Source organism: Channa argus, unplaced genomic scaffold (assembly GCF_033026475.1).
Source record: "Channa argus isolate prfri unplaced genomic scaffold, Channa argus male v1.0 Contig014, whole genome shotgun sequence".
Lineage (NCBI taxonomy): Eukaryota > Metazoa > Chordata > Actinopteri > Anabantiformes > Channidae > Channa > Channa argus.
In genome coordinates, this window is record NW_027125233.1 from 589079 (window position 1) to 608809 (window position 19731).

The following is a 19731-nucleotide window of genomic DNA, read 5'->3' on the forward strand; positions in this document are numbered from 1 at the left end:
ACCATCGTGCTTCATTACTAATAGACCATGTTACGGTCCTGGCCATATGTGTTGTTTTTATTTTCTTGTTCTTATAGGTGCCCTGCCTGATTGGCCGGATTGAGGGGCAGTACAGGAAGCTGATTGGTCCATCCTACACTTCCTGGAGTTTTAAAAGTACGGTTCCCAACAGCTAGCGAGGCTCTTTCTGGCAGTAACACCTGTTTGCTGTTCTTGGTTTCCAAACCTTATTTAGCATTTTTGAATTGTTAGGTTTTGTGCCGTGGTTTTGTTTATAAATTGTATATTTTGTAATTCGTATTAAATCTGTAGGGGTGAACAGCCATTTTCTTTTGATTGTTTTCTCTTGTTTTCACATTAGGGAGTTAGGGTTAGCGACTGTCTTTTGGTTTGTTTATTTCTATCAGGCTAGCTAGCACTTTCTGTGGGAAATGGCTTATTTTGTTTATTATGTTGGCCTTGGTTCGCCCTGAGTTGTAGTGTCATGTTTTGTTTGACACTTTCTTTCGTTTAAAATAAATATCATTCTGTTGGAACATCTCGATCCTGGATTTTGGTTTGGGGATCGGAGAGGGAACATGCTAATTTATCTTTGTATGTTGCACCCTGACCCCCTGGACAGGGGCGTAACAGACCAGTACAGTTATAGTACTTTGTACTTTGCCACATTTATCTTCTTCTTAGCAAGTGTCATGCATTCTGCTTCTCCAGCGTTTTTAAGAGCTGTTGATGATGTCAAATGCAGCTTACGGCCACACCGCTCTCTAAGCGCCCGATCTCGTCCGATCTCGGCAGCCAAATAGAGCCGGGCCTGGTTAGTACTTGGTAGGAAGACCGCCTGGGAATACCAGGTGCTGTAAGCTTTTTTGCTTGGGTTTACGGGCAGCACAAGCTGGTGTTACTGCCTATTTATTCATAGAAATTGTTCTATATTTTCATCAAATTTTGTTCTTTCATTGCTGTTTTGCTACTTTATTGGTTTGTCAACCATCGTGCTTCATTACTAGTAGACCATGTTACGGTCCTGGCCATATGTGTTGTTTTTATTTTGTTGTTCTTATAGGTGCCCTGCCTGATTGGCCGGATTGGGGGGCAGTACAGGAAGCTGATTGGTCCATCCTACACTTCCTGGAGTTTTAAAAGTACGGTTCCCAACAGCTAGCGAGGCTCTTTCTGGCAGCAGCACCTGTTTGCTGGTCTTGGTTTCCAAACTTTATTTAGCATTTTTGAATTGTTAGGTTTTGTGCCGTGGTTTTGTTTATAAATTGTATATTTTGTAAATAGTATTAAATCTGTAGGGGTGAACTGCCATTTTCTTTGGATTGTTTTCACATTTGGGAGTTAGGGTTAGCGACTGTCTTTTGGTTTGTTTACTTCTATCAGGCTAGCTAGCACTTTCTGTGGGAAATGACTTATTTTGTTTATTATGTTGGCCTTGGTTCGCCCTGAGTTGTAGTGTCATGTTTTGTTTGACACTTTCTTTCGTTTAAAATAAATATCATTCTGTTGGAACATCTCGATCCTGGATTTTGGTTTGGGGATCGGAGAGGGAACATGCTAATTTATCTTTGTATGTTGCACCCTGACCCCCTGGACAGGGGCGTAACAGACCAGTACACTTATAGTACTTTGTACTTTGCCACATTTATCTTCGTCTTAGCAAGTTTCATGCATTCTGCTTCTCCAACGTTTTTAAGAGCTGTTGATGATGTCAAATGCAGCTTACGGCCACACCGCTCTCTAAGCGCCCGATCTCGTCCGATCTCGGCAGCCAAATAGAGCCGGGCCTGGTTAGTACTTGGTAGGAAGACCGCGTGGGAATACCAGGTGCTGTAAGCTTTTTTGCTTGGGTTTACGGGCAGCACAAGCTGGTGTTACTGCCTATTTATTCATAGAAATTGTTCCATATTTTCATCAAATTTTGTTCTTTCATTGCTATTTTGATAATTTATTGGTTTGTCAACCATCGTGCTTCATTACTAGTAGACCATGTTACGGTCCTGGCCATATGTGTTGTTTTTTTTTTGTTGTTCTTATAGGTGCCCTGCCTGATTGGCCGGATTGGGGGGCAGTACAGGAAGCTGATTGGTCCATCCTACACTTCCTGGAGTTTTAAAAGTACGGTTCCCAACAGCTAGCGAGGCTCTTTCTGGCAGCAGCACCTGTTTGCTGTTCTTGGTTTCCAAACCTTATTTAGCATTTTTGAATTGTTAGGTTTTGTGCCGTGGTTTTGTCTATAAATTGTATATTTTGTAAATAGTATTAAATCTGTAGGGGTGAACTGTCATTTTCTTTGGATTGTTTTCACATTTGGGAGTTAGGGTTAGCGACTGTCTTTTGGTTTGTTTATTTCTATCAGGCTAGCTAGCACTTTCTGTGGGAAATGGCTTAATTTGTTTATTATGTTGGTCCTTGGTTCGCCCTGAGTTGTAGTGTCATGTTTTGTTTGACACTTTCTTTCGTTTAAAATAAATATCATTCTGTTGGAACATCTCGATCCTGGATTTTGGTTTGGGGATCGGAGAGGGAACATGCTAATTTATCTTTGTATGTTGCACCCTGACCCCCTAGACAGGGGCGTAACAGACCAGTACAGTTATAGTACTTTGTACTTTGCCACATTTATCTTCTTCTTAGCAAGTGTCATGCATTCTGCTTCTCCAGCGTTTTTAAGAGCTTTTGATGATGTCAAATGCAGCTTACGGCCACACTGCTCTCTAAGCGCCCGATCTCGTCTGATCTCGTCCGATCTCGGCAGCCAAATAAAGCCGGGCCTGGTTAGTACTTGGTAGGAAGACCGCGTGGGAATACCAGGTGCTGTAAGCTTTTTTGCTTGGGTTTACGGGCAGCACAAGCTGGTGTTACTGCCTATTTATTCATAGAAATTGTTCTATATTTTCATCAAATTTTGTTCTTTCATTACTGTTTTGCTACTTCATTGGTTTGTCAACCATCGTGCTTCATTACTAGTAGACCATGTTACGGTCCTGGCCATATGTGTTGTTTTTATTTTCTTGTTCTTATAGGTGCCCTGCCTGATTGGCCGGATTGGGGGGCAGTACAGGAAGCTGATTGGTCCATCCTACACTTCCTGGAGTTTTCAAAGTACGGTTCCCAACAGCTAGCGAGGCTCTTTCTGGCAGCAGCACCTGTTTGCTGTTCTTGGTTTCCAAACCTTATTTAGCATTTTTGAATTGTTAGGTTTTGTGCCGTGGTTTTGTTTATAAATTGTATATTTTGTAAATAGTATTAAATCTTTAGGGGTGAACAGCCATTTTCTTTTGATTGTTTTCTCTTGTTTTCACATTAGGGAGTTAGGGTTAGCGAGTGTCTTTTGGTTTGTTTATTTCTATCAGGCTAGCTAGCACTTTCTGTGGGAAATGGCTTATTTTGTTTATTATGTTGGCCTTGGTTCGCCCTGAGTTGTAGTGTCATGTTTTGTTTGACACTTTCTTTCGTTTAAAATAAATATCATTCTGTTGGAACATCTCGATACTGGAGTTTGGTTTGGGGATCGGAGAGGGAACATGCTAATTTATCTTTGTATGTTGCACCCTGACCCCCTGGACAGGGGCGTAACAGACCAGTACAGTTATATTACTTTGTACTTTGCCACATTTATCTTCTTCTTAGCAAGTGTCATGCATTCTGCTTCTCCAGCGTTTTTAAGAGCTGTTGATGATGTCAAATGCAGCTTACGGCCACACCGCTCTCTCAGCGCCGGATCTCGTCCGATCTCGGCAGCCAAATAGAGCCGGGCCTGGTTAGTACTTGGTAGGAAGACCGCCTGGGAATACCAGGTGCTTTAAGCTTTTTTGCTTGGGTTTACGGGCAGCACAAGCTGGTGTTACTGCCTATTTATTCATAGAAATTGTTCTATATTTTCATCAAATTTTGTTCTTTCATTGCTGTTGTTTTGCTACTTTATTGGTTTCTCAACCATCGTGCTTCATTACTAGTAGACCATGTTAAATAAATTGTATATTTTGTAAATAGTATTAAATCTGTAGGGGTGAACTGCCATTTTCTTGGACTGTTTTCACATTAGGGAGTAAGGGTTAGCGACTGTCTTTTGGTTTGTTTATTTCTATCAGGCTAGCTAGCACTTTCTATGGGAAATGGCTTATTTTGTTTATTATGTTGGCCTTGGTTCGCCCTGAGTTGTAGTGTCATGTTTTGTTTGACACTTTCTTTCGTTTAAAATAAATATCATTCTGTTGGAACATCTCGATCCTGGATTTTGGTTTGGGGATCGGAGAGGGAACATGCTAATTTATCTTTGTATGTTGCACCCTGACCCCCTGGACAGGGGCGTAACAGACCAGTACAGTTATAGTACTTTGTACTTTGCCACATTTATCTTCTTCTTAGCAAGTGTCATGCATTCTGCTTCTCCAACGTTTTTAAGAGCTGTTGATGATGTCAAATGCAGCTTACGGCCACACCGCTCTCTAAGCGCCCGATCTCGTCCGATCTCGGCAGCCAAATAGAGCCGGGCCTGGTTAGTACTTGGTAGGAAGACCGCCCAGGAATACCAGGTGCTGTAAGCTTTTTTGCTTGGGTTTACGGGCAGCACAAGCTGGTGTTACTGCCTATTTATTCATAGAAATTGTTCTATATTTTCATCAAATTTTGTTCTTTCATTGCTGTTTTGCTACTTTATTGTTTTTTCAACCATCGTGCTTCATTACTAGTAGACCATGTTACGGTCCTGGCCATATGTGTTGTTTTTTTTTTCTCGTTCTTATAGGTGCCCTGCCTGATTGGCCGGATTGAGGGGCAGTACAGGAAGCTGATTGGTCCATCCTACACTTCCTGGAGTTTTAAAAGTACGGTTCCCAACAGCTAGCGAGGCTCTTTCTGGCAGCAGCACCTGTTTGCTGTTCTTGGTTTCCAAACCTTATTTAGCATTTTTGAATTGTTAGGTTTTGTGCCGTGGTTTTGTTTATAAATTGTATATTTTGTAAATAGTATTAAATCTGTAGGGGTGAACTGCCATTTTCTTGGACTGTTTTCCCATTAGGGAGTAAGGGTTAGCGACTGTCTTTTGGTTTGTTTATTTCTATCAGGCTAGCTAGCACTTTCTGTGGGAAATAGCTTATTTTGTTTATTATGTTGGCCTTGGTTCGCCCTGAGTTGTAGTGTCATGTTTTGTTTGACACTTTCTTTCGTTTAAAATAAATATCATTCTGTTGGAACATCTCGATCCTGGATTTTGGTTTGGGGATCGGAGAGGGAACATGCTAATTTATCTTTGTATGTTGCACCCTGACCCCCTGGACAGGGGCGTAACAGACCAGTACAGTTATAGTACTTTGTACTTTGCCACATTTGTCTTCTTCTTAGCAAGTGTCATGCATTCTGCTTCTCCAGTGTTTTTAAGAGCTGTTGATGATGTCAAATGCAGCTTACGGCCACACCGCTCTCTAAGCGCCCAATCTCGTCCGATCTCGGCAGCCAAATAGAGCCGGGCCTGGTTAGTACTTGGTAGGAAGACTGCCTGGGAATACCAGGTGTTGTAAGCTTTTTTGCTTGGGTTTACGGGCAGCACAAGCTGGTGTTACTGCCTATTTATTCATAGAAATTGTTCTATATTTTCATCAAATTTTGTTCTTTCATTGCTGTTTTGCTACTTTATTGGTTTTTCAACCATCGTGCTTCATTACTAGTAGACCATGTTACGGTCCTGGCCATATGTGTTGTTTTTATTTTCTCGTTCTTATAGGTGCCCTGCCTGATTGGCCGGATTGAGGGGCAGTACAGGAAGCTGATTGGTCCATCCTACACTTCCTGGAGTTTTAAAAGTACGGTTCCCAACAGCTAGCGAGGCTCTTTCTGGCAGCAGCACCTGTTTGCTGTTCTTGGTTTCCAAACCTTATTTAGCATTTTTGAATTCTTAGGTTTTGTGCCGTGGTTTTGTTTATAAATTGTATATTTTGTAATTCGTATTAAATCTGTAGGGGTGAACAGCCATTTTCTTTTGATTGTTTTCTCTTGTTTTCACATTAGGGAGTTAGGGTTAGCGACTGTCTTTTGGTTTTTTTATTTCTATCAGGCTAGCTAGCACTTTCTGTGGGAAATGGCTTATTTTGTTTATTATGTTGGCCTTGGTTCGCCCTGAGTTGTAGTGTCATGTTTTGTTTGACACTTTCTTTCGTTTAAAATAAATATCATTCTGTTGGAACATCTCGATCCTGGATTTTGGTTTGGGGATCGGAGAGGGAACATGCTAATTTATCTTTGTATGTTGCACCCTGACCCCCTGGACAGGGGCGTAACAGACCAGTACAGTTATAGTACTTTGTACTTTGCCACATTTATCTTCTTCTTAGCAAGTGTCATGCATTCTGCTTCTCCAGCGTTTTTAAGAGCTGTTGATGATGTCAAATGCAGCTTACGGCCACACCGCTCTCTAAGCGCCCGATCTCGTCCGATCTCGGCAGCCAAATAGAGCCGGGCCTGGTTAGTACTTGGTAGGAAGACCGCCTGGGAATACCAGGTGCTGTAAGCTTTTTTGCTTGGGTTTACGGGCAGCACAAGCTGGTGTTACTGCCTATTTATTCATAGAAATTGTTCTATATTTTCATCAAATTTTGTTCTTTCATTGCTGTTTTGCTACTTTATTGGTTTTTCAACCATCGTGCTTCATTACTAGTAGACCATGTTACGGTCCTGGCCATATGTGTTGTTTTTATTTTGTTGTTCTTATAGGTGCCCTGCCTGATTGGCCGGATTGGGGGGCAGTACAGGAAGCTGATTGGTCCATCCTACACTTCCTGGAGTTTTAAAAGTACGGTTCCCAACAGCTAGCGTGGCTCTTTCTGGCAGCAGCACCTGTTTGCTGTTCTTGGTTTCCAAACTTTATTTAGCATTTTTGAATTGTTAGGTTTTATGCCGTGGTTTTTTTTTATAAATTGTATATTTTGTAAATAGTATTAAATCTGTAGGGGTGAACAGCCATTTTCTTTTGATTGTTTTCTCTTGTTTTCACATTAGGGAGTTAGGGTTAGCGACTGTCTTTTGGTTTGTTTATTTCTATCAGGCTAGCTAGCACTTTCTGTGGGAAATGGCTAATTTTGTTTATTATGTTGGCCTTGGTTCGCCCTGAGTTGTAGTGTCATGTTTTGTTTGACACTTTCTTACGTTTAAAATAAATATCATTCTGTTGGAACATCTCGATCCTGGATTTTGGTTTGGGGATCGGAGAGGGAACATGCTAATTTATCTTTGTATGTTGCACCCTGACCCCCTGGACAGGGGCGTAACAGACCAGTACAGTTATAGTACTTTATACTTTGCCACATTTATCTTCTTCTTAGCAAGTGTCATGCATTCTGCTTCTCCAGCGTTTTTAAGAGCTGTTGATGATGTCAAATGCAGCTTGCGGCCACACCGCTCTCTAAGCGCCCGATCTCGTCCGATCTCGGCAGCCAAATAGAGCCGGGCCTGGTTAGTACTTGGTAGGAAGACCGCCTGGGAATACCAGGTGTTGTAAGCTTTTTTGCTTGGGTTTACGGGCAGCACAAGCTGGTGTTACTGCCTATTTATTCATAGAAATTGTTCTATATTTTCATCAAATTTTGTTCTTTCATTGCTGTTTTGCTACTTTATTGGTTTTTCAACCATCTTGCTTCATTACTAGTAGACCATGTTACGGTCCTGGCCATATGTGTTGTTTTTATTTTCTCGTTCTTATAGGTGCCCTGCCTGATTGGCCGGATTGAGGGGCAGTACAGGAAGCTGATTGGTCCATCCTACACTTCCTGGAGTTTTAAAAGTACGGTTCCCAACAGCTAGCGAGGCTCTTTCTGGCAGCAGCACCTGTTTGCTGTTCTTGGTTTCCAAACCTTATTTAGCATTTTTGAATTGTTAGGTTTTGTGCCGTGGTTTTGTTTATAAATTGTATATTTTGTAATTCGTATTAAATCTGTAGGGGTGAACAGCCATTTTCTTTTGATTGTTTTCTCTTGTTTTCACATTAGGGAGTTAGGGTTAGCGACTGTCTTTTGGTTTGTTTATTTCTATCAGGCTAGCTAGCACTTTCTGTGGGAAATGGCTTATTTTGTTTATTATGTTGGCCTTGGTTCGCCCTGAGTTGTAGTGTCATGTTTTGTTTGACACTTTCTTTCGTTTAAAATAAATATCATTCTGTTGGAACATCTCGACCCTGGATTTTGGTTTGGGGATCGGAGAGGGAACATGCTAATTTATCTTTGTATGTTGCACCCTGACCCCCTGGACAGGGGCGTAACAGACCAGTACAGTTATAGTACTTTGTACTTTGCCACATTTATCTTCTTCTTAGCAAGTTTCATGCATTCTGCTTCTCCAACGTTTTTAAGAGCTGTTGATGATGTCAAATGCAGCTTACGGCCACACCGCTCTCTAAGCGCCCGATCTCGTCCGATCTCGGCAGCCAAATAGAGCCGGGCCTGGTTAGTACTTGGTAGGAAGACCGCGTGGGAATACCAGGTGCTGTAAGCTTTTTTGCTTGGGTTTACGGGCAGCACAAGCTGGTGTTACTGCCTATTTATTCATAGAAATTGTTCTATATTTTCATCAAATTTTGTTCTTTCATTACTGTTTTGCTACTTTATTGGTTTGTCAACCATCGTGCTTCATTACTAGTAGACCATGTTACGGTCCTGGCCATATGTGTTGTTTATATTTTCTTGTTCTTATAGGTGCCCTGCCTGATTGGCCGGATTGGGGGGCAGTACAGGAAGCTGATTGGTCCATCCTACACTTCCTGGAGTTTTAAAAGTACGGTTCCCAACAGCTAGCGAGGCTCTTTCTGGCAGCAGCACCTGTTTGCTGTTCTTGGTTTCCAAACTTTATTTAGCATTTTTGAATTGTTAGGTTTTATGCCGTGGTTTTGTTTATAAATTGTATATTTTGTAAATAGTATTAAATCTGTAGGGGTGAACTGCCATTTTCTTTGGATTGTTTTCACATTTGGGAGTTAGGGTTAGCGACTGTGTTTTGGTTTGTTTATTTCTATCAGGCTAGCTAGCACTTTCTGTGGGAAATGGCTTATTTTGTTTATTATGTTGGCCTTGGTTCGCCCTGAGTTGTAGTGTCATGTTTTGTTTGACACTTTCTTTCGTTTAAAATAAATATCATTCTGTTGGAACATCTCGATCCTGGATTTTGGTTTGGGGATCGGAGAGGGAACATGCTAATTTATCTTTGTATGTTGCACCCTGACCCCCTGGACAGGGGCGTAACAGACCAGTACAGTTATAGTACTTTGTACTTTGCCACATTTATCTTCTTCTTAGCAAGTGTCATGCATTCTGCTTCTCCAGCGTTTTTAAGAGCTGTTGATGATGTCAAATGCAGCTTACGGCCACACCGCTCTCTAAGCGCCCGATCTCGTCCGATCTCGGCAGCCAAATAGAGCCGGGCCTGGTTAGTACTTGGTAGGAAGACCGCCTGGGAATACCAGGTGCTGTAAGCTTTTTTGCTTGGGTTTACGGGCAGCACAAGCTGGTGTTACTGCCTATTTATTCATAGAAATTGTTCTATATTTTCATCAAATTTTGTTCTTTCATTGCTGTTTTGCTACTTTATTGGTTTTTCAACCATCGTGCTTCATTACTAATAGACCATGTTACGGTCCTGGCCATATGTGTTGTTTTTATTTTCTCGTTCTTATAGGTGCCCTGCCTGATTGGCCGGATTGAGGGGCAGTACAGGAAGCTGATTGGTCCATCCTACACTTCCTGGAGTTTTAAAAGTACGGTTCCCAACAGCTAGCGAGGCTCTTTCTGGCAGTAACACCTGTTTGCTGTTCTTGGTTTCCAAACCTTATTTAGCATTTTTGAATTGTTAGGTTTTGTGCCGTGGTTTTGTTTATAAATTGTATATTTTGTAATTCGTATTAAATCTGTAGGGGTGAACAGCCATTTTCTTTTGATTGTTTTCTCTTGTTTTCACATTAGGGAGTTAGGGTTAGCGACTGTCTTTTGGTTTGTTTATTTCTATCAGGCTAGCTAGCACTTTCTGTGGGAAATGGCTTATTTTGTTTATTATGTTGGCCTTGGTTCGCCCTGAGTTGTAGTGTCATGTTTTGTTTGACACTTTCTTTCGTTTAAAATAAATATCATTCTGTTGGAACATCTCGATCCTGGATTTTGGTTTGGGGATCGGAGAGGGAACATGCTAATTTATCTTTGTATGTTGCACCCTGACCCCCTGGACAGGGGCGTAACAGACCAGTACAGTTATAGTACTTTGTACTTTGCCACATTTATCTTCTTCTTAGCAAGTGTCATGCATTCTGCTTCTCCAGCGTTTTTAAGAGCTGTTGATGATGTCAAATGCAGCTTACGGCCACACCGCTCTCTAAGCGCCCGATCTCGTCCGATCTCGGCAGCCAAATAGAGCCGGGCCTGGTTAGTACTTGGTAGGAAGACCGCCTGGGAATACCAGGTGCTGTAAGCTTTTTTGCTTGGGTTTACGGGCAGCACAAGCTGGTGTTACTGCCTATTTATTCATAGAAATTGTTCTATATTTTCATCAAATTTTGTTCTTTCATTGCTGTTTTGCTACTTTATTGGTTTGTCAACCATCGTGCTTCATTACTAGTAGACCATGTTACGGTCCTGGCCATATGTGTTGTTTTTATTTTGTTGTTCTTATAGGTGCCCTGCCTGATTGGCCGGATTGGGGGGCAGTACAGGAAGCTGATTGGTCCATCCTACACTTCCTGGAGTTTTAAAAGTACGGTTCCCAACAGCTAGCGAGGCTCTTTCTGGCAGCAGCACCTGTTTGCTGGTCTTGGTTTCCAAACTTTATTTAGCATTTTTGAATTGTTAGGTTTTGTGCCGTGGTTTTGTTTATAAATTGTATATTTTGTAAATAGTATTAAATCTGTAGGGGTGAACTGCCATTTTCTTTGGATTGTTTTCACATTTGGGAGTTAGGGTTAGCGACTGTCTTTTGGTTTGTTTATTTCTATCAGGCTAGCTAGCACTTTCTGTGGGAAATGGCTTATTTTGTTTATTATGTTGGCCTTGGTTCGCCCTGAGTTGTAGTGTCATGTTTTGTTTGACACTTTCTTTCGTTTAAAATGAATATCATTCTGTTGGAACATCTCGATCCTGGATTTTGGTTTGGGGATCGGAGAGGGAACATGCTAATTTATCTTTGTATGTTGCACCCTGACCCCCTGGACAGGGGCGTAACAGACCAGTACAGTTATAGTACTTTGTACTTTGCCACATTTATCTTCTTCTTAGCAAGTGTCATGCATTCTGCTTCTCCAGCGTTTTTAAGAGCTGTTGATGATGTCAAATGCAGCTTACGGCCACACCGCTCTCTAAGCGCCCGATCTCGTCCGATCTCGGCAGCCAAATAGAGCCGGGCCTGGTTAGTACTTGGTAGGAAGACCGCCTGGGAATACCAGGTGCTGTAAGCTTTTTTGCTTGGGTTTACGGGCAGCACAAGCTGGTGTTACTGCCTATTTATTCATAGAAATTGTTCTATATTTTCATCAAATTTTGTTCTTTCATTGCTGTTTTGCTACTTTATTGGTTTTTCAACCATCGTGCTTCATTACTAGTAGACCATGTTACGGTCCTGGCCATATGTGTTGTTTTTATTTTCTCGTTCTTATAGGTGCCCTGCCTGATTGGCCGGATTGAGGGGCAGTACAGGAAGCTGATTGGTCCATCCTACACTTCCTGGAGTTTTAAAAGTACGGTTCCCAACAGCTAGCGAGGCTCTTTCTGGCAGCAGCACCTGTTTGCTGTTCTTGGTTTCCAAACCTTATTTAGCATTTTTGAATTCTTAGGTTTTGTGCCGTGGTTTTGTTTATAAATTGTATATTTTGTAATTCGTATTAAATCTGTAGGGGTGAACAGCCATTTTCTTTTGATTGTTTTCTCTTGTTTTCACATTAGGGAGTTAGGGTTAGCGACTGTCTTTTGGTTTGTTTATTTCTATCAGGCTAGCTAGCACTTTCTGTGGGAAATGGCTTATTTTGTTTATTATGTTGGCCTTGGTTCGCCCTGAGTTGTAGTGTCATGTTTTGTTTGACACTTTCTTTCGTTTAAAATAAATATCATTCTGTTGGAACATCTCGATCCTGGATTTTGGTTTGGGGATCGGAGAGGGAACATGCTAATTTATCTTTGTATGTTGCACCCTGACCCCCTGGACAGGGGCGTAACAGACCAGTACAGTTATAGTACTTTGTACTTTGCCACATTTATCTTCTTCTTAGCAAGTGTCATGCATTCTGCTTCTCCAGCGTTTTTAAGCGCTGTTGATGATGTCAAATGCAGCTTACGGCCACACCGCTCTCTAAGCGCCCGATCTCGTCCGATCTCGGCAGCCAAATAGAGCCGGGCCTGGTTAGTACTTGGTAGGAAGACCGCCTGGGAATACCAGGTGCTGTAAGCTTTTTTGCTTGGGTTTACGGGCAGCACAAGCTGGTGTTACTGCCTATTTATTCATAGAAATTGTTCTATATTTTCATCAAATTTTGTTCTTTCATTGCTGTTTTGCTACTTTATTGGTTTTTCAACCATCGTGCTTCATTACTAGTAGACCATGTTACGGTCCTGGCCATATGTGTTGTTTTTGATTTGTTGTTCTTATAGGTGCCCTGCCTGATTGGCCGGATTGGGGGGCAGTACAGGAAGCTGATTGGTCCATCCTACACTTCCTGGAGTTTTAAAAGTACGGTTCCCAACAGCTAGCGAGGCTCTTTCTGGCAGCAGCACCTGTTTGCTGTTCTTGGTTTCCAAACCTTATTTAGCATTTTTGAATTGTTAGGTTTTGTGCCGTGGTTTTGTTTATAAATTGTATATTTTGTAATTCGTATTAAATCTGTAGGGGTGAACAGCCATTTTCTTTTGATTGTTTTCTCTTGTTTTCACATTAGGGAGTTAGGGTTAGCGACTGTCTTTTGGTTTGTTTATTTCTATCAGGCTAGCTAGCACTTTCTGTGGGAAATGGCTTATTTTGTTTATTATGTTGGCCTTGGTTCGCCCTGAGTTGTAGTGTCATGTTTTGTTTGACACTTTCTTACGTTTAAAATAAATATCATTCTGTTGGAACATCTCGATCCTGGATTTTGGTTTGGGGATCGGAGAGGGAACATGCTAATTTATCTTTGTATGTTGCACCCTGACCCCCTGGACAGGGGCGTAACAGACCAGTACAGTTATAGTACTTTGTACTTTGCCACATTTATCTTCTTCTTAGCAAGTGTCATGCAATCTGCTTCTCCAGCGTTTTTAAGAGCTGTTGATGATGTCAAATGCAGCTTACGGCCACACCGCTCTCTAAGCGCCCGATCTCGTCCGATCTCGGCAGCCAAATAGAGCCGGGCCTGGTTAGTACTTGGTAGGAAGACCGCCTGGGAATACCAGGTGCTGTAAGCTTTTTTGCTTGGGTTTACGGGCAGCACAAGCTGGTGTTACTGCCTATTTATTCATAGAAATTGTTCTATATTTTCATCAAATTTTGTTCTTTCATTACTGTTTTGCTACTTTATTGGTTTTTCAACCATCGTGCTTCATTACTAGTAGACCATGTTACGGTCCTGGCCATATGTGTTGTTTTTATTTTGTTGTTCTTATAGGTGCCCTACCTGATTGGCCGGATTGGGGGGCAGTACAGGAAGCTGATTGGTCCATCCTACACTTCCTGGAGTTTTAAAAGTACGGTTCCCAACAGCTAGCGAGGCTCTTTCTGGCAGCACAACCTGTTTGCTGTTCTTGGTTTCCAAACTTTATTTAGCATTTTTGAATTGTTAGGTTTTATGCCGTGGTTTTGTTTATAAATTGTATATTTTGTAAATAGTATTAAATCTGTAGGGGTGAACAGACATTTTCTTTGGACTGTTTTCACATTAGGGAGTTAGGGTTAGCGACTGTGTTTTGGTTTGTTTATTTCTATCAGGCTAGCTAGCACTTTCTGTGGGAAATGGCTTATTTTGTTTATTATGTTGGCCTTGGTTCGCCCTGAGTTGTAGTGTCATGTTTTGTTTGACACTTTCTTTCGTTTAAAATAAATATCATTCTGTTGGAACATCTCGATCCTGGATTTTGGTTTGGGGATCGGAGAGGGAACATGCTAATTTATCTTTGTATGTTGCACCCTGACCCCCTGGACAGGGGCGTAACAGACCAGTACACTTATAGTACTTTGTACTTTGCCACATTTATCTTCGTCTTAGCAAGTTTCATGCATTCTGCTTCTCCAACGTTTTTAAGAGCTGTTGATGATGTCAAATGCAGCTTACGGCCACACCGCTCTCTAAGCGCCCGATCTCGTCCGATCTCGGCAGCCAAATAGAGCCGGGCCTGGTTAGTACTTGGTAGGAAGACCGCGTGGGAATACCAGGTGCTGTAAGCTTTTTTGCTTGGGTTTACGGGCAGCACAAGCTGGTGTTACTGCCTATTTATTCATAGAAATTGTTCTATATTTTCATCAAATTTTGTTCTTTCATTACTGTTTTGCTACTTTATTGGTTTGTCAACCATCGTGCTTCATTACTAGTAGACCATGTTACGGTCCTGGCCATATGTGTTGTTTTTGATATGTTGTTCTTATAGGTGCCCTGCCTGATTGGCCGGATTGAGGGGCAGTACAGGAAGCTGATTGGTCCATCCTACACTTCCTGGAGTTTTAAAAGTACGGTTCCCAACAGCTAGCGAGGCTCTTTCTGGCAGCAGCACCTGTTTGCTGTTCTTGGTTTCCAAACCTTATTTAGCATTTTTGAATTGTTAGGTTTTGTGCCGTGGTTTTGTTTATAAATTGTATATTTTGTAATTCGTATTAAATCTGTAGGGGTGAACAGCCTTTTTCTTTTGATTGTTTTCTCTTGTTTTCACATTAGGGAGTTAGGGTTAGCGACTGTCTTTTGGATTGTTTATTTCTATCAGGCTAGCTAGCACTTTCTGTGGGAAATGGCTTATTTTGTTTATTATGTTGGCCTTGGTTTGCCCTGAGTTGTAGTGTCATGTTTTGTTTGACACTTTCTTTCGTTTAAAATAAATATCATTCTGTTGGAACATCTCGATACTGGAGTTTGGTTTGGGGATCGGAGAGGGAACATGCTAATTTATCTTTGTATGTTGCACCCTGACCCCCTGGACAGGGGCGTAACAGACCAGTACAGTTATAGTACTTTGTACTTTGCCACATTTGTCTTCTTCTTAGTAAGTGTCATGCATTCTGCTTCTCCAGTGTTTTTAAGAGCTGTTGATGATGTCAAATGCAGCTTACGGCCACACCGCTCTCTAAGCGCCCAATCTCGTCCGATCTCGGCAGCCAAATAGAGCCGGGCCTGGTTAGTACTTGGTAGGAAGACCGCCTGGGAATACCAGGTGTTGTAAGCTTTTTTGCTTGGGTTTACGGGCAGCACAAGCTGGTGTTACTGCCTATTTATTCATAGAAATTGTTCTATATTTTCATCAAATTTTGTTCTTTCATTGCTGTTTTGCTACTTTATTGGTTTTTCAACCATCGTGCTTCATTACTAGTAGACCATGTTACGGTCCTGGCCATATGTGTTGTTTTTATTTTCTCGTTCTTATAGGTGCCCTGCCTGATTGGCCGGATTGAGGGGCAGTACAGGAAGCTGATTGGTCCATCCTACACTTCCTGGAGTTTTAAAAGTACGGTTTCCAACAGCTAGCGAGGCTCTTTCTGGCAGCAGCACCTGTTTGCTGTTCTTGGTTTCCAAACCTTATTTAGCATTTTTGAATTGTTAGGTTTTGTGCCGTGGTTTTGTTTATAAATTGTATATTTTGTAATTCGTATTAAATCTGTAGGGGTGAACAGCCATTTTCTTTTGATTGTTTTCTCTTGTTTTCACATTAGGGAGTTAGGGTTAGCGACTGTCTTTTGGTTTGTTTATTTCTATCAGGCTAGCTAGCACTTTCTGTGGGAAATGGCTTATTTTGTTTATTATGTTGGCCTTGGTTCGCCCTGAGTTGTAGTGTCATGTTTTGTTTGACACTTTCTTTCGTTTAAAATAAATATCATTCTGTTGGAACATCTCGATCCTGGATTTTGGTTTGGGGATCGGAGAGGGAACATGCTAATTTATCTTTGTATGTTGCACCCTGACCCCCTGGACAGGGGCGTAACAGACCAGTACAGTTATAGTACTTTGTACTTTGCCACATTTATCTTCGTCTTAGCAAGTTTCATGCATTCTGCTTCTCCAACGTTTTTAAGCGCTGTTGATGATGTCAAATGCAGCTTACGGCCACACCGCTCTCTAAGCGCCCGATCTCGTCCGATCTCGGCAGCCAAATAGAGCCGGGCCTGGTTAGTACTTGGTAGGAAGACCGCCTGGGAATACCAGGTGCTGTAAGCTTTTTTGCTTGGGTTTACGGGCAGCACAAGCTGGTGTTACTGCCTATTTATTCATAGAAATTGTTCTATATTTTCATCAAATTTTGTTCTTTCATTACTGTTTTGCTACTTTATTGGTTTGTCAACCATCGTGCTTCATTACTAGTAGACCATGTTACGGTCCTGGCCATATGTGTTGTTTTTGATATGTTGTTCTTATAGGTGCCCTGCCTGATTGGCCGGATTGAGGGGCAGTACAGGAAGCTGATTGGTCCATCCTACACTTCCTGGAGTTTTAAAAGTACGGTTCCCAACAGCTAGCGAGGCTCTTTCTGGCAGCAGCACCTGTTTGCTGTTCTTGGTTTCCAAACCTTATTTAGCATTTTTGAATTGTTAGGTTTTGTGCCGTGGTTTTGTTTATAAATTGTATATTTTGTAAATAGTATTAAATCTGTAGGGGTGAACAGCCATTTTCTTTGGACTGTTTTCACATTAGGGAGTTAGGGTTAGCGACTGTCTTTTGGTTTGTTTATTTCTATCAGGCTAGCTAGCACTTTCTGTGGGAAATGGCTTATTTTGTTTATTATGTTGGCCTTGGTTCGCCCTGAGTTGTAGTGTCATGTTTTGTTTGACACTTTCTTTCGTTTAAAATAAATATCATTCTGTTGGAACATCTCGATCCTGGATTTTGGTTTGGGGATCGGAGAGGGAACATGCTAATTTATCTTTGTATGTTGCACCCTGACCCCCTGGACAGGGGCGTAACAGACCAGTACAGTTATAGTACTTTGTACTTTGCCACATTTGTCTTCTTCTTAGCAAGTGTCATGCATTCTGCTTCTCCAGTGTTTTTAAGAGCTGTTGATGATGTCAAATGCAGCTTACGGCCACACCGCTCTCTAAGCGCCCAATCTCGTCCGATCTCGGCAGCCAAATAGAGCCGGGCCTGGTTAGTACTTGGTAGGAAGACTGCCTGGGAATACCAGGTGTTGTAAGCTTTTTTGCTTGGGTTTACGGGCAGCACAAGCTGGTGTTACTGCCTATTTATTCATAGAAATTGTTCTATATTTTCATCAAATTTTGTTCTTTCATTGCTGTTTTGCTACTTTATTGGTTTTTCAACCATCGTGCTTCATTACTAGTAGACCATGTTACGGTCCTGGCCATATGTGTTGTTTTTATTTTCTTGTTCTTATAGGTGCCCTGCCTGATTGGCCGGATTGGGGGGCAGTACAGGAAGCTGATTGGTCCATCCTACACTTCCTGGAGTTTTAAAAGTACGGTTCCCAACAGCTAGCGAGGCTCTTTCTGGCAGCAGCACCTGTTTGCTGTTCTTGGTTTCCAAACTTTATTTAGCATTTTTGAATTGTTAGGTTTTATGCCGTGGTTTTGTTTATAAATTGTATATTTTGTAAATAGTATTAAATCTGTAGGGGTGAACAGCCATTTTCTTTGGATTGTTTTCACATTTGGGAGTTAGGGTTAGCGACTGTCTTTTGGTTTGTTTATTTCTATCAGGCTAGCTAGCACTTTCTGTGGGAAATGGCTTATTTTGTTTATTATGTTGGCCTTGGTTCGCCCTGAGTTGTAGTGTCATGTTTTGTTTGACACTTTCTTTCGTTTAAAATAAATATCATTCTGTTGGAACATCTCGATCCTGGATTTTGGTTTGGGGATCGGAGATGGAACATGCTAATTTATCTTTGTATGTTGCACCCTGACCCCCTGGACAGGGGCATAATAGACCAGTACAGTTATAGTACTTTGTACTTTGCCACATTTATCTTCTTCTTAGCAAGTGTCATGCATTCTGCTTCTCCAGCGTTTTTAAGAGCTGTTGATGATGTCAAATGCAGCTTACGGCCACACCGCTCTCTAAGCGCCCGATCTCGTCCGATCTCGGCAGCCAAATAGAGCCGGGCCTGGTTAGTACTTGGTAGGAAGACCGCCCGGGAATACCAGGTGCTGTAAGCTTTTTTGCTTGGGTTTACGGGCAGCACAAGCTGGTGTTACTGCCTATTTATTCATAGAAATTGTTCTATATTTTCATCAAATTTTGTTCTTTCATTGCTGTTTTGCTACTTTATTGGTTTTTCAACCATCGTGCTTCATTACTAGTAGACCATGTTACGGTCCTGGCCATATGTGTTGTTTTTGATATGTTGTTCTTATAGGTGCCCTGCCTGATTGGCCGGATTGAGGGGCAGTACAGGAAGCTGATTGGTCCATCCTACACTTCCTGGAGTTTTAAAAGTACGGTTCCCAACAGCTAGCGAGGCTCTTTCTGGCAGCAGCACCTGTTTGCTGTTCTTGGTTTCCAAACCTTATTTAGCATTTTTGAATTGTTAGGTTTTGTGCCGTGGTTTTGTTTATAAATTGTATATTTTGTAAATAGTATTAAATCTGTAGGGGTGAACAGCCATTTTCTTTGGACTGTTTTCACATTAGGGAGTTAGGGTTAGCGACTGTCTTTTGGTTTGTTTATTTCTATCAGGCTAGCTAGCACTTTCTGTGGGAAATGGCTTATTTTGTTTATTATGTTGGCCTTGGTTCGCCCTGAGTTGTAGTGTCATGTTTTGTTTGACACTTTCTTTCGTTTAAAATAAATATCATTCTGTTGGAACATCTCGATCCTGGATTTTGGTTTGGGGATCGGAGAGGGAACATGCTAATTTATCTTTGTATGTTGCACCCTGACCCCCTGGACAGGGGCGTAACAGACCAGTACAGTTATAGTACTTTGTACTTTGCCACATTTGTCTTCTTCTTAGCAAGTGTCATGCATTCTGCTTCTCCAGTGTTTTTAAGAGCTGTTGATGATGTCAAATGCAGCTTACGGCCACACCGCTCTCTAAGCGCCCAATCTCGTCCGATCTCGGCAGCCAAATAGAGCCGGGCCTGGTTAGTACTTGGTAGGAAGACTGCCTGGGAATACCAGGTGTTGTAAGCTTTTTTGCTTGGGTTTACGGGCAGCACAAGCTGGTGTTACTGCCTATTTATTCATAGAAATTGTTCTATATTTTCATCAAATTTTGTTCTTTCATTGCTGTTTTGCTACTTTATTGGTTTTTCAACCATCGTGCTTCATTACTAGTAGACCATGTTACGGTCCTGGCCATATGTGTTGTTTTTATTTTCTTGTTCTTATAGGTGCCCTGCCTGATTGGCCGGATTGGGGGGCAGTACAGGAAGCTGATTGGTCCATCCTACACTTCCTGGAGTTTTAAAAGTACGGTTCCCAACAGCTAGCGAGGCTCTTTCTGGCAGCAGCACCTGTTTGCTGTTCTTGGTTTCCAAACTTTATTTAGCATTTTTGAATTGTTAGGTTTTATGCCGTGGTTTTGTTTATAAATTGTATATTTTGTAAATAGTATTAAATCTGTAGGGGTGAACAGCCATTTTCTTTGGATT

The 19731-nt window shown here is 41.7% G+C and overlaps 20 pseudogenes; all 20 read left to right on the top strand.

Annotated features, from left to right (window-relative positions):
* The first annotated feature begins 744 nt into the window (after window positions 1–744).
* LOC137112868 (5S ribosomal RNA) lies at window positions 745–863 on the top strand (annotated as a pseudogene).
* An 857-nt stretch (window positions 864–1720) lies between these two features.
* Window positions 1721–1839, top strand: LOC137113082 (5S ribosomal RNA; annotated as a pseudogene).
* An 858-nt stretch (window positions 1840–2697) lies between these two features.
* Window positions 2698–2826, top strand: LOC137112706 (5S ribosomal RNA; annotated as a pseudogene).
* An 867-nt stretch (window positions 2827–3693) lies between these two features.
* LOC137112680 (5S ribosomal RNA) lies at window positions 3694–3812 on the top strand (annotated as a pseudogene).
* Window positions 3813–4431: 619 nt separating this feature from the next.
* Window positions 4432–4550, top strand: LOC137112451 (5S ribosomal RNA; annotated as a pseudogene).
* An 856-nt stretch (window positions 4551–5406) lies between these two features.
* LOC137112642 (5S ribosomal RNA) lies at window positions 5407–5525 on the top strand (annotated as a pseudogene).
* An 867-nt stretch (window positions 5526–6392) lies between these two features.
* Window positions 6393–6511, top strand: LOC137112871 (5S ribosomal RNA; annotated as a pseudogene).
* An 868-nt stretch (window positions 6512–7379) lies between these two features.
* Window positions 7380–7498, top strand: LOC137112461 (5S ribosomal RNA; annotated as a pseudogene).
* Window positions 7499–8365: 867 nt separating this feature from the next.
* LOC137113083 (5S ribosomal RNA) lies at window positions 8366–8484 on the top strand (annotated as a pseudogene).
* An 857-nt stretch (window positions 8485–9341) lies between these two features.
* LOC137112873 (5S ribosomal RNA) lies at window positions 9342–9460 on the top strand (annotated as a pseudogene).
* Window positions 9461–10327: 867 nt separating this feature from the next.
* LOC137112874 (5S ribosomal RNA) lies at window positions 10328–10446 on the top strand (annotated as a pseudogene).
* Window positions 10447–11303: 857 nt separating this feature from the next.
* On the top strand, window positions 11304–11422 carry LOC137112875 (5S ribosomal RNA; annotated as a pseudogene).
* Window positions 11423–12289: 867 nt separating this feature from the next.
* LOC137112876 (5S ribosomal RNA) lies at window positions 12290–12408 on the top strand (annotated as a pseudogene).
* Window positions 12409–13275: 867 nt separating this feature from the next.
* On the top strand, window positions 13276–13394 carry LOC137112877 (5S ribosomal RNA; annotated as a pseudogene).
* An 857-nt stretch (window positions 13395–14251) lies between these two features.
* On the top strand, window positions 14252–14370 carry LOC137113084 (5S ribosomal RNA; annotated as a pseudogene).
* Window positions 14371–15237: 867 nt separating this feature from the next.
* Window positions 15238–15356, top strand: LOC137112587 (5S ribosomal RNA; annotated as a pseudogene).
* Window positions 15357–16223: 867 nt separating this feature from the next.
* On the top strand, window positions 16224–16342 carry LOC137112878 (5S ribosomal RNA; annotated as a pseudogene).
* Window positions 16343–17199: 857 nt separating this feature from the next.
* LOC137112643 (5S ribosomal RNA) lies at window positions 17200–17318 on the top strand (annotated as a pseudogene).
* Window positions 17319–18175: 857 nt separating this feature from the next.
* Window positions 18176–18294, top strand: LOC137113127 (5S ribosomal RNA; annotated as a pseudogene).
* Window positions 18295–19151: 857 nt separating this feature from the next.
* On the top strand, window positions 19152–19270 carry LOC137112645 (5S ribosomal RNA; annotated as a pseudogene).
* The last annotated feature ends 461 nt before the right edge of the window (window positions 19271–19731 follow it).